Source organism: Cryptomeria japonica, chromosome 2 (assembly GCF_030272615.1).
Source record: "Cryptomeria japonica chromosome 2, Sugi_1.0, whole genome shotgun sequence".
NCBI lineage: Eukaryota > Viridiplantae > Streptophyta > Pinopsida > Cupressales > Cupressaceae > Cryptomeria > Cryptomeria japonica.
Window position 1 is genome coordinate 572,139,021 of NC_081406.1, and position 10,924 is coordinate 572,149,944.

Below are 10,924 nucleotides of genomic sequence, written 5' to 3' on the forward strand. Positions count from 1 at the left end.
TAAGAACTTGGTTGAATTTTTGGCCTTTATATCAGGTTCCTATGCTATATCCACAAGTGATTAGAGTAGCCAGGATGGTTCCTGATACCTTTTTCTTTTTTTTTTGTCTGTGGATTGTTCCAATGAAGTTCTAGGGAATGTACTAATGGTGTCTACGTGGGAAGTTCACTATGCTACGAGATCCTATGCAAAAAATACACAATCATGGATCACTATGGCTTACTGACTACAACATATATCTCGACCATTTGTATATGAACCATAATGGAGGGACACCTCTCTTGCTTGCGATGTTTGTTTACAGGTGAAGCACTCAACCTTGGTTTCTGGTACCTCGGCCAAGATCGGTACTACCATGCTCAATGATGAAAATTAAGCACTATGACTAAGCCATGGATCGCCAGTTTTATCTCATCTATATATATTGCATTGAGTTGCATATCACCCATTCATTTGTTCATTCATCCATTGTACAAATTTGTTGTCAGCATGCAATTAATTTGGGCTTATATGAGAAAGCTCAGCATATAAGTCTTATCTTGGGTACAATCACGACGGAGTTTTATGATACATCATCTCACATCTCCATTCCATATTTGCATTTTCCAACTAACTTGGCATTTATATATCATGTAGGAATGGCATTGTCATTTAGTTACATTATATTCATTAAGTGCATTCATTCCTTCATCTAGTTTCATTTGTTCATTTAAGTGCATTCATGAATTCGTTTAGTTCATTTTAAAGGCCTTCATTTGCATTCATTCAGGTAATACATTTATCTCATCCATTTAGTGCATTCATTCCTTCATTTAGTTTCATTTATTCATTTAAATGCATTCATGAATTCGTTTAGTTCATTTTAAAGGCCTTCATTCGCATTCATTCAGGTAATACATTTATCTCATCCATTTAGTACATGAATTACTTCATTTAGTTACATTTCATTCATTAAGTGCATTCATTTAATTCATACATGACATTTTAATATCATTTCATTCATTAAGTGCATTCATTGGATTCATTACGTACATTTTAAAACACATAGTTTAGTCATGTCGTCCATATCATTATCTCATTATTTCAACATATAAAGTATTATCTATCAAATATCATTATTCATAATCTCATCTCATCATTTAGCACAAACCACCATCATTAACATCATCACGTAAACATCATACATCTATTAACCTGCATCCACATATTAGCAAACCACCATCATTTCATCACATCAACATCATACATCTAGTAACCTGCATCCACATATTAGCAAACCACCATCATTTCATCACATCAACATCATACATCTATTAACCTATATCGATGTATTAGCAAATCATTAACATCATCACATCAATATCATATATCTATTAACCTGCATCCACATGTGAGCAAATCATCCACATCATCCATAAAGAAAACACATCAACACATACATCTAGACACAAATCATAACATCATCATGCATAAATAAATCATGTCATCACATAAATGCATATCATATCATCACCATAAAACTGAGATCTCATCATATATCGCATCAATAATAAAGAACACATGTATTAGAATACAGTGATGTCCAAAATATTGGCTACCAAGAGCCATCAAAGTATCTATATAATAAAAATCTAACAATAAAAAAAAACACCTCAAATAGCACTCTCGCCAGATATCGTGGCTCCACCCCCACCACCACCCTCACCATCTCGCCAAGGAGGACCCACCACCACTACTTTGACCCCTTTGAGACCGCTCTGATCTTGCCCACCACATCTAGGAGTAGCTCATCGCTCACTGACTACTCGACACAACATGCTCATATAATCCTCACCAATAGTCAATCTCTACCTTTGCTTGCCGCATCTCCCTCACCATCTCCCCAGTTGGGCCCTGTCCCTGCACTCCCTCCAAAACTCAAACTCTGTCCTGTATCTCCCTCACTCTATCCACCACATCATCTCTCTTCACACGGTTGTGGTCAAATTGACCCCCATGCAAAAAGATGGACATCCCTAGCTGCAATCTCTACATCTATGTCCTCCAACTATGCCTCTAACTCTCGAATTTGCACATCGGTAGCCATCAGGTGAGTCTGCAGTTGTACTATCACCACATCTCATAGGTCCCCCTCTCTCCCACCTATAGCTCCCTTTCCCATCTCCATAGCCACATCACCACCCTCTCCACCATCGACATCTCTCCCTCCTTCTCTTGGTGCTCCTTGTATCAGAAGACCGTACGACAGTCATAAAGGTTGCCCTCCTCTGCCTCTCCTTTATAATCGCCCTCCTCCACCCCCTCCTCCTCCACCTCCCCCTCCACATCCTCCACCATCTCTTCCCCTTGTCTAATCTCCTCCTCCCCTGTCATGGTCCTATGTCATCCTCAAACGTTGACACTGGCTCTGTGGGATCTGAGATTCGTAGAATCGGATGAGAGGCTCATTACTGTGCATACTCATCTTTCACCCTTGCATCCACGACCTCTGCTTGGTATGGCCACGACCTCACCTGTAGTGTTTGAAACTATGTTATAGCCTTCTCATGGGATAATACTGGCCCCCACTAGAATCTCACTCATACTACTCTGGAATACTCACTAGAACCGTGGGGCAAACCCTGTGTGTGCCCAAACTGTCTCATCACCCGACTTGGCAAATGTCTCTCTACCACGTATGTTGTTCGTCCAATGAGGAACCGCGCTGTGAACACATATGGCATTGCCTCTGCATCATCCTCCCACTACTCACAATCTTGGTAGGGGCGCCATATCACTGTATCTAACTCATCCAATGCACGCCATTAGTACTCCAGCTTCCCCAGCTGGGGCTGAGTCATCATACCTGCATACATATATGCATAGGGTTGGTCAATCGCCCTAAACCTTGGACACACTGGTCTCGATATCGACAAGTGCTCCCATGCCCATATATGTAGCAAGGTTATCCCTACTCCCAGCGATGAAATCTCCTGGTATACAACCTCATGCAAATCCCTGTATAAATGTGCCAACACACATGGTCCCCTGTATACATCACCTGACCCCAGCCCACTGCAAGCCCGTGTGATCTCCAATCTAGGCATAGTATCCCTCCCATGATTCTTGATACCACTGCTGGCAATGGCTCATATAAGTCCACTATGTCATGCCACGAAACCGATCCATCAAAGACCTCTAAATCTAGATACGGGAATACTTGTCGTAGTGCTGCCTTGCCTAGCGCCCTGTCATAAGTAACAAGCTCACCAATAATTGGGATATGCGGTATCCTCCAGACATCCTCCAATGTCACAATCATCTCTCCCATCGCTAAATGGAAAGAGCGTGTCTTGCTATGCCATCACTTGACCAACGCTATCAGTAATCCATGATTCATTTGAATCACATGTAGGTGCATCATATCATATAAACATGTCGCACATATACAATCTATCTCCAGATCTGTCAACTGATCTCGCATGCACTATGTAGCTAGATGCCTCTCAGGCATCTGCAAGACCCCTACGCGATCCTCTTACAAAACCACAAATCACACAAACATTGTCAATAATCTTTTCTATGCAACATTGACTCTTACCTAGACTTCTTCGGATTCTTTTTCAAAGTATCTAAGTCTCATCGAGTAACTCGACTCACCACTAAACCTAGACTACCAACAGGCATTTACATCACTTGCCTAGTCTCAATAGGTTCACTAAGTCTCACAGGTCACTATTACGTGTACAACAACAAATGTTGACATCAACTGTCAACTTGACATTCAACTTGGGGCAACCAACACAGATCCTTCTACACATATAGACAAAAGTGCTATAGCATTGACATACGTGCCACAACACAACCAATAGCGCTAGCTCTACCTACAAAAGCGCTAAATCGATCAACAACGCTATTTTAACCTGCAAAAGCACTCAAAAAAATCCAAAGCGCTACATTGTGCGACACATGCGCTATACTACACTCATTCGCCCAAACCGACAAACGTGCTACAACTACCAAAACAATAGCGCTAGAACCATTCTACAAAAGCACTATATTGGCGATAGCGCTAAAACTACTACACAAATGCGCCATTGTGGCATAGATGTGCTAATTTAAACAACAAAAGTGCTAAAACAATGTTTTAGCACCTTTGTCATTTGAATTTTTCCCCTAGCTATTAAATGCAATAAATGATGTCACAAGGAAAAAGTCAGAATTAGATTTACCGGGGGACATACTAAGCTGGCCGCAGGTACCTCTGGGTGCTCTCCAATCGATGATCGACAATGGGAAAGACCATTTTTGCTCTCCTAAACTATTGCACAGGTCGTTGTCAGAGGCTATGGATTGCTATGGACACATGTACAAATGAGGATTGTTTTACCCCTTCTCAGCTACATATAGCCTACTGCTGCATCACCCCATGACCGTCGTGACCCTCGGGTACTTCTGAGGCTTGCCATTTCTTTGTTTTACCCCTATTTTCCTCCATTCTTTTTCCATTTCTCTGTTTTACCCATCTACTCTACCATCCCGTAATTTCTTTCAATTTCTTGAGAGATTGCCCAATTTTCTAAAAAATTTGGCCCATCTCTCGAGGGGGCATATCAACCCATAGAATGATGATTCTTGGGGCATTTTTACCATGCCTATCCAATAACCCAACCCATACAAGATTTTATCCCTTGGATAATAGATTTATCCACTAACCCAACCCATATGAGGTTACCATCATGTTTCCTCAGGCATTAAATGCTCCTTCCCTCTCCTCTCAAGCCATCTCATGTTGACACTTGTCATCATGGGATTGGGTTGAAAGCCCTCACATGGATCCTAAACCCATCAATCTGTACCGTTCACAAGCTCACTCAATCTTAGCCATTCAATCAACATTTTTCCCTATAAAAGGACTTCATTCCTCAAGCAAGAAAAAGGCATTAGAGAGCATTAGAGCATTGTTATTATAGTGGAATTTTTATAGACATTAGGAGCTTTCTCATATAAACCCTTTTAAACTTGCATAACATTTGTTTATCATCTACAACCATATTGAATCTCCATATGGCATCCATGGATAGTGTTAAAAGCTGAGAGCTACACTCATTTGGGACTTGGAGATGGGAGAAACAAGGAAGAAACATCAAAAGGCATCATGGAAGCATCTTAGGGAGATTTATCTTCCTTCTCCTCTTTTATCTTTCTTTACTTACATGCTTTTTAATCTTTCTTGATATGTTTGGAATGGTTTTAGTTCTTTGTCTTGGTTTTATGGTTGGAAACTAACATTTGAACTTTGTTTTTGCCATTTCCCCATTTCCTGCGGGACCTTTTCCTTTGATGATAATGCTAGCAACTTGTTCATTGGCATAATAAAGATTATTGACAGTATAGGTATAGGCAAGATGGCTTCTTCTCCATAGGCAAGATGGCAATTGCTCCATAGGTAAGATGACTTCTGCTCCATAGTGCACAGGTATTGCCTATTGAGGTATAGGTTGTGCATGTATAATCTGTCATATTATCTTGATTCTTACCTTGATGGGAGGGACCTCCTTTCTCATATGATGGGAGTGGATTTTTTAACATGGTATGATTAGTATTGGAAGTTTTTGTGCATTGTGACCATCCACTTCTATGTCACCTCGATCAATGAGGTCTTGAATGATATTCTTTAATCGACGATAGTTGTTTGTTTTGTGCCCTCTTCCTTTATGAAATTCATAATAATCATTATCTCTCCACTAGGAAGGTTTGACTTGCGGGTTATAGTTTGATGTTTTAGGTAATGTGATAAGATCATAAGAGATGAGCTAGCATAAAATCTTTTCAAGAGATTCTCCCCAGGGTGTGTAGGTGCAATTAGGTTTGTAGGTCGGGTACCTGCTTTTAGGTTCCTCTTGTTGTGTGTTTGAAGGTTGATTTATTGGATTGGTTTGAGGATTACTTGAATTGGTAGTCAGGTTGTTGCAATTATTTGCAACCCTTGCAATTTTGACTATGGGTTGGGCGATTTTGGCAATTCGTGCATCCACAACACCATCATTAACAATGTTTTTGTTCTTAGCCCAAAAATTTGGTTTGTCACTATTGTAGGTTGGTCTTGGACCCTCCTTGTTGTCATTGTATATTTTGACAAGTCCCTTTTTGATAAGGTCTTTCTCTATTTAAGTCCTTGAGCTATGACGTCTTCGAAATTGTCGGAACATTTTATGTCTAAGTAAAATTCCATTTCCTCATTTAAGTTTGAAATAAAAAATTTCAACTAATTACTCTTCGGGAATGGGAAAGGAACGTCTACTAGAAAGGTGTCTCCATATTTGTAAGAATGTCGAGAATAACTCACCATTCTTTTGTTTTGTATTGCATAGATAAGCCATGGAGACATCCTGATCTATGTTATGTTCATGATGAGTGATAAATTTTTGTATGAGGTCCTCAAAGGTTCTAATCCCACCGGGCAGGCATGAGAACCATTGCATGGCTAAGCCTCCCAAACTTTGGGGAAAGAGGTGCATTAAATATGTGTCCTTGTATGCAACCTCTAAGCAGGCAGAGAAAAATTCTCGCACATGATCTCTAGGGTCTCCCTTTCCTTTATATTTATCAAACTTTGGGCTTTCGAAGGTGCATGTATATATTTCTATCAAATGAATATGGATAGATATCTTCAAGAGCATATTTCTTTTGTGTCCTTCCTAAGTGCACTTGTTGGGCGAGGTCTTGCATCTTTTGTCTTAACATATCTATTTTTGTAAGATGAGGGGGGATGTTACCGTGTTGATAGTTATCATCATAGTTATGTGTATTCCTTGCCCCCCTTTCACCATGATTTTGTTCTTGTCAATGGATATGTTGGGCTTGTTCTGGTATATCCTTAAGTTGTGATATGTCAAATTCAGCAGGAAGTTTGGCTCCTTCTTGAGCAAGTTTTAGAAAATGGGCATCAACACTTCCCTTGAGAACTTCTTCAAAAAGTCGGTTAAATCTGGGGTTGCTAAGTGCGTCTTCAGTTTGTGCTTGTGTAGGGGTATCTGGGTCTCCTCTTCTGGAAAAGGAGTTGACGTTCACTTCTTCTTCTTCCCATATTTCATTTTGAGTGTGTCAATGACTCTGAGACCTATTCCTAGCCATGTTTGAAGCATGCATTTGTGGGTGAAAAAGTGTGTGGTTGAGAATGAGATGAATGAAAAAGTGCATGTGTGATCCCTTCCTATAGTTACAAGATTTTATGATGATGATGATGAGTTGAAGTGTTTGTGCATGTTTGATCTCCTACACTAAAGTTTGGGTATCAACAAAGCCCTCTTTAGATTTGCTTGTTTGATGTCTTAACAATTGTGAGATGAGGTGTAGCAAGGTTTTTGTTGCTACAAACACAAGCTATCTAGTAATGAGAAGATGCACTCAAGGACTATTTTTAACCTATCTAGATGTTTAGTAATTCCTTTTAGGATGAATTTTCCTAGATGTAGAGACACACTAGAAATTAATTGTGTTCGTATGATAAGAAATATCCAAAAGGACTAAGGACAAGACCTTTTTGTGTTGAGAGTTGAATGAATTTTTGATGTGTTTGGAATGAGTGTGAACCTTGGAATTTCTATTAAGGGACTATGAATTTGATGATTGATTTTGGAAATGATTTTGAAGTGAGAAAGATGGAAGAAAAAGTAGGAAGATTATGTGAACCTAGGAATCTCTAATAAGTGATTGTGGGTTGTAGAATGTATGATGGAGAAATGCATTGATCGTGATTGTGACGTTATGATAGAGCCCTTCTCTGAAAAAAAGCTTATGATGCAAGTGGTTCTAATTCAAAGTCGTCGGTACAACCATGACTAAAATCATGATATCGATGGATGAATGTGTGATGTTTCAACAACTACTTACGATTTTTGTATAAGAAACATTCTCTTTTGGGTTTTCTTTTCACTTTGCTTCTTTTTGGTTTTTCTATAAATTGACTTTTTGACATATTTGAGAGATTTCCAAAAACGAAGCATGGGTAGCTTTTTGCAATAATACGTGAATTTGTTTTGTTGAGATTGTTGTTGGGGTGTATCTTGGTTTAAATGGTTGATTCCTTGGACAAGAAAACAGGTCAAGCACACAAGCACAAATTCTTTCCCTTTCAAAAATGGCACAAAAGGTGTGGGTCTAAATCAACCCATTCATGAACTTTTTGACCCTAATAATGCGTGTATGTTCATAGGCTTGAATTCGGCCCAAATTTTCACTGGTATGAAACAAGACGAAGATAACTCAAACACTTTTTATCCCTAAGGTAATGGCCAATTGCGATACTTTCAGCCCACAACTTGATATTTCTTCGACTTTGGTACTACATATCTTATGTATCCCATCGTAGCAGGTAAGGATGTGATATACCAAGTCTTGCACGAGCATAACAAATAGTTGGTCCCTACGATGGGGGAGTCACCACTTTAATCAAGCTACAAGTATCCTTTCAAAAATCCATGTTTCTACTCAAGGAAATATGTATGGTGTGTATCTTGGGAGCAAAACCATCTATGATCTTGCAGTGAACTTTTCACAAATATCTTCAATCAATAGAATGGGTGGGCTTCTAAAATAAGAGGTGTCGAGTAATGTTCGATGTCTTTAGATGTAATTTCATTATGCAATGACTCACTTAAGATCCTTATAACTCACGGTGGGGCCCATGTGTCCTTTCAGCAAGTTACACTGTAGGAACAGATACACCTAAGGCAAACAGCTTTCGCTCTCACCTGATTTCTATAGTGGCTTGAAGGATTCACCGCTCAAGGTCATCCCAAAAGTGATGCATCTCTTGGCAGAGCTCTCTTAAAAATAGAAAATTTATAGTGTTACTAACACTTTTCTCTTGCACCTAGGACCACGAGAACCAAGGGAGAGGATAGTGTGTGTTAGAATTGGGACCACTCTACAAATTTGCACAAGCGTGCCAAACACAAAAGACACTTTTTATTTTTAACCTTTCATTGTAATATGATCTATTTACTAATTGGAGATGTTGCTCCAACAACCATGGTGTTCTTTTTAACCAAAATAGCAAATGATTTTGACTTTTGAAAACAAGCTTGGTCAACAAAAACTGAAAATGTGAGATTCTTTATTATGCACCAAATGAAAGTTGGAGTAGTGTTTTAAGTGCACCAAAAGACAATGAAGTTAATTTTATCCCTTTGTCTGAAAAACATGAAAGATTGGATTTATTTTATGCACCAAAGAAAAGTTGAGTTGTGTTTTAAGTGCACCAAAAGATAATGAAGTTCATTTTATCACTTTGTTGAAAAAAAAGAAAGATTGGATTCGTTTTATGCACCAAATAAAAGTTGAGTTGTGTTTTAAGTGCACCAAAAGACAATGAAGTTCATTCTATCCCTTTGTTTAAAAACAAGAAATATTTGTTTCAAACTAAAACAATTAAAATGCTTTTAAACTAACTCCTTCCAAAACCTGCAACAAACTGCTAGACCTGCAAAATCCACTCAAAAATTTAGGCAAAATGGTGGGCTTGACAAACCTAAAACTTCATTTTTCTTATAAAAATTAGCCCTCTTCCCAATACAAAAGCGCTAATCTAAGGGAAAACAAAAACACTAACGTTATACAAAGGCGCTATAACTTTCAGTGAATGAAATAATAGTGCAAGAGCGCCACAACAGACAACAAAAGTGCTAAATCAAATCAAAAGTGCTATAATAGACAACTAAGGCACTAAACTGAACAATAGCACTACTATGTAGGTAAAACCTGGGTGCAAATTTAGAGACAAAATCGCCACTTCGCAAGACGAAAGTGCTAAAGCGTGACTTGTGCCTGAAAATTTGCAAATTCGAAGTGGTTAGTTAAAAAGTTTTAACTTCTTAGTCTTTGATTCACGTCACGTTCACCAAATGATGTTGAGGAAATGGGGACAAGGCAAAAACAAAATCAAATGTTAGTTTTCAACCATAAAACCAAGACAAAGAACTAAAACCATTCTAAACATATCAAGAAAGATTAAAAAGCATGTAAGTAAAGCAAGATAAAAGAGGAGAAGGAAGAGAAATCTCCCTAAGATGCTTCCATGATACCTTTTGACACTTATTCCTTGTTTCTCCCCTCTTCAAGTCCCAAATGAGTGTAGCTCTCAGCTTTTAGCACTATCCATGGATGTCATATTGAGATTCAAGATGGTTGTAGATGATAAACAAATGCTATGCAAGTGTAAAAGGGTTGCTATGAGCAAGCTCCCAATGTCTATGTAAATTCCACTATAATAACAATGCTCTAATGCTCTCTAATGCCTTTTTTTTGCTCGAGGAATGAGTTCTTTTTATAGGGAAAAATGTTGATTGAATGGCAAAGATTGATTGAGCTTGTGAAGGGTCAAGATTGATGGGTTTAGGATCCATGTGATGGCTTTCAACCCAATCCCATGATGACAAGTGTCAACATGAGATGTCTTGAGAGGAGAGGGAAGGAGCATTTAATGCCTGAGGAGACATGAGGGTAACCTCATATGGGTTGGGTTATTGGATAAATACATTATCCAAGGGATAAACGCATGTGCAAGAGTAAAAGGGATAACCATGGTCAAAGCAACGAATGCTTGAAGAGACCCATGAATTAAAGGATGGATGAGTTAGAGAGAAAGTCTCTAACCAAAGGTTGAGTTTGAGTTAACCATTTATGGTCATGTAAGAGCCTTTAATGGTTTTAGAAGACTTTAGAGGTTAGCTTGTTGGAGACATAGAGCCTTTAATGGTTATTGAAGACTTTTGAGTTGTTTTGAGAAGCGACCTTTCTTAAGGGATGTGCAAATGATTAGAGAGGGGATTAGGCCAATTAGAAGGGGTTAAAAGAGTCTAGAAGAAGGGTTAGATATGCAAGTGGATTTGGTGGGTGAGAGAAAATAGGATTTTATTTAGAAATAAAATCTATTTATTTG